General features: G+C 45.0%; 1 non-coding gene across 1 annotated transcript; it reads right to left on the minus strand.

The window, feature by feature from the left end:
- Positions 1–274: 274 nt before the first annotated feature.
- TRNAD-GUC lies at positions 275–346 on the minus strand. Its single transcript has one exon. It is a non-coding gene; the product is annotated as a tRNA-Asp (tRNA).
- Positions 347–2,988: the final 2,642 nt, after the last annotated feature.

The raw sequence follows: 2,988 nt of genomic DNA on the forward strand, positions 1-2,988 counted from the left end.
GGTGGAGGGGCGACGCAGGAGGGGAAGACCCTCTATGAGGTGGATTGATTCAGCGACTGGGATAATTGGGATGGGAGTGTCAGAGACATTGCGATCGGCACAGGACTGAGCAGAGTTTAGGGCTATTGTATATAGTGTCGCTATGAGTCGCAAGCGATTCGATGGCACATAACAACAACAATATCTCTATCTATCTATCTATCTATCTATCTATCTATCTATCTATCTATCTATCTATCTCACTCAAGGACCACAGCTCCTTGTTCCTTCACTTCTCCCCGTCGGGGAATCGAACCCCGGTCTCCCGCGTGACAGGCGGGGATACTTACCACTATACTAACGAGGAGTAAGCTTAGCTCCTTGTTCCTATTTAGGACCCAGAGCCTCTTGACGATTTTATAAAAGCTGTAGATCACATCCCAGAACACTGCTCCTTTGTCATTTTTAGCTGCCATTTCAGAGGGTTAGTCAGACTTCCCAACCCCATGTTGACTCCTGCTAGGATCCCGTATTAGGAATACCGCCCTCCCCCCAGAACAGTGACCCAGTGTTTCAGATGTTGTCTAAGATGCTGGTGAACAGAGAGACTCCCGGGCCCAAGCTCAGATGCACTGAAGCAGAATTTCTACACGGAGGAGTCTTGGACATGCAGTTTTAACAGGTACACCAGCCAAATTTGGAGAGTTGGTTGAAGGAAGTTTGGGGCTAAGTGAACAGGAAAGGGTGGGAAGGAGTAAACAGATAGAGGCAGATGCCTGAGTTCTCTCTCCAGAGTCTGATTTAGAAGGTCTTTGCCCAGGCTTAGAAATCCGCACTTGACTCAGGCATCTCAAGGGTCCTGGGGCAGTGAGGCCTCAGGAGAGGAGAGGGGCTGTTGTCTAGTCTTGTCACAGATTTAACTGTGCCCCCAAAAAGCATGTGTTATAACTCCTATGCCTGTGGCTCCTTTGAAACCCAGCTCGAGGGTCAGCTCTGGCTCCATTCAAACCCCATGGTAATGACTTTGGCTTTGATGCCTGGGATTATAATCCATATGGGTTTGGGTTGTTTTGTTTTTTTAAGAGGTAGTATTAATGAAGAACCTCAAAAAGCTCAAACTCAATGTCATCAAGTCAGAACTGACTCAGAGCTGCCCCTGCAGCCAATTTTCAGAGGCTATAAATTACACGGAGTCGGGGGGTGGGGGTGGGAATTACACGGGAAGGGACTGCCCATCATTCATTCCCCCTTGGAGCTAGGAGAGAAAATACAGCACCACTCCCTACGGACTACACTGTGTGTCTTAAATCAGTTCCTTTTGAGATAAAAAAGTTATTAGACAAATAAGCAAGCAAGCAAACAGAAATAAGGGAAGAGACCGCCCATCTAGCAGCTGGTGAATTTGAACTGCCAATCCTCAGTAGTTCTCCACTGCCCCACCAGGGCTCCTTAAAGAATCACGACACTCAGACTTAATAAGCCAATCCAAGCTGCTGATTAAGTGAATGACACCAATCATGTTTCATTTCTCTTTGGGGAAATCCCTAAACCGTTTGCACCATGTGTAAGAGGATCAAAACTGGAATGTGCTGAGCTCACCTTCATAGAGATGTTCCCAGCTCAAGAATCATTTTCCCCTGCCCAATAAAACCTTTTAACTCTAACTGAATTATTGAAAAGATTTGTTTCTACCTACAAATCCAGTCATGCCATGATACAAGTGCTCATTGAACATCTGCTAGATGCCAGATGCAGGGGAGATGCTAATGAACACAAGAGATGGAGGCTTGACCTCGTGGGAGCCCAGCTGTAGGCAAGCAGGAGGGTTCTTGGGAGCCTTGTGTCTTCTGGCTTTGGATGGTGGTACGCAGTTGTCCTAGACCCTCCCTGTGAGCCCTGGAGGCAGAAGCAGAATTTAAAGATGGTCCACTGAATGTCTTCCATGGATATTCTGCGGGTGGTACCTTCACTCCACTTGTCCAAGAGCCTTAGAGTTGTCCCTCCTGCCCTCTGTGTGTGTGTTCCTTCTTGCTTTCTATATTACTTCTTGTTGCTGTTGTTAGGTGTCGTAGGTGACTCATAGCGACCCTATGACCAAAAGGCCTGAGCACTGTCCATAGAGTTTATGGAGGCAAGCCATTTAGGAAGTGGATGCCACTCCTGCTTCCAAGCTTGTTTTAATCGGAAAGGTCCACCAAACACTGTCCACCATGGGTAACCATTACCACATTTGGCACATCAGTGTCACAGTGTTTAGCATCAGAGCTCCCATGAGTTACCTCTGTACAGCAAACAGACAGACCAGTGCTATATCACCTAGAAGAATGTTTGACAGAAAAACAATTTTAACCTGGCCTGTCTATATTACTACGTTGCCCCAAATATAATGTGCCTGTGAAAATAACCTGCAGAAGCATACAGCAAGCATAAGAGACTAATGCACGAAAGGATTGTACACTATGGGGGGTGTATAAAAATACAACATATTCTTAAATGAGCAGCTTCAAACAACAGATCTTTATTCTCTAATAGTTCTGGAAATTTTTTTGTGTGCTGGTGGTACAATGCTTAAGCACTCTACTGCTGACCAAAAAGTTGATGGTTCAAACCCACCCAGCAGCTACGAGTAGACCTGACAATGGGCTACTTTAAAAATGACTACTCAGAGGAGAGAGGGTAAAGGAAATGGGATAGATCCGGCAGGGACCTGAAGAGACAGGGTAATGATGGCATAGTCCAATGGTGATTAATTTTATGAAACATAATGCATGGAATGAGTGTACGAAATACAATGTGAATGAAGGATAATGTGAAACACAATGCATGCCAAGTTTGTAAGCAAACCAATATAAGGTTAAAATTTAAAAAAAAATGACCACAAAGAAAAGCCTATGGGCTTGAAGGACTAACAGGAAAGAGAAGAGAGGGCGAGAGGAGTAAAAAGATAAAGAAACAGATAAAATGAGTGAAGGGAAAGGTAACATATAATAAGGGTTTGATTGGACAGTA

This window comes from Elephantulus edwardii, unplaced genomic scaffold, assembly GCF_000299155.1.
Source record: "Elephantulus edwardii isolate Elephantulus edwardi_28Jun2011 unplaced genomic scaffold, EleEdw1.0 scaffold00037, whole genome shotgun sequence".
NCBI lineage: Eukaryota > Metazoa > Chordata > Mammalia > Macroscelidea > Macroscelididae > Elephantulus > Elephantulus edwardii.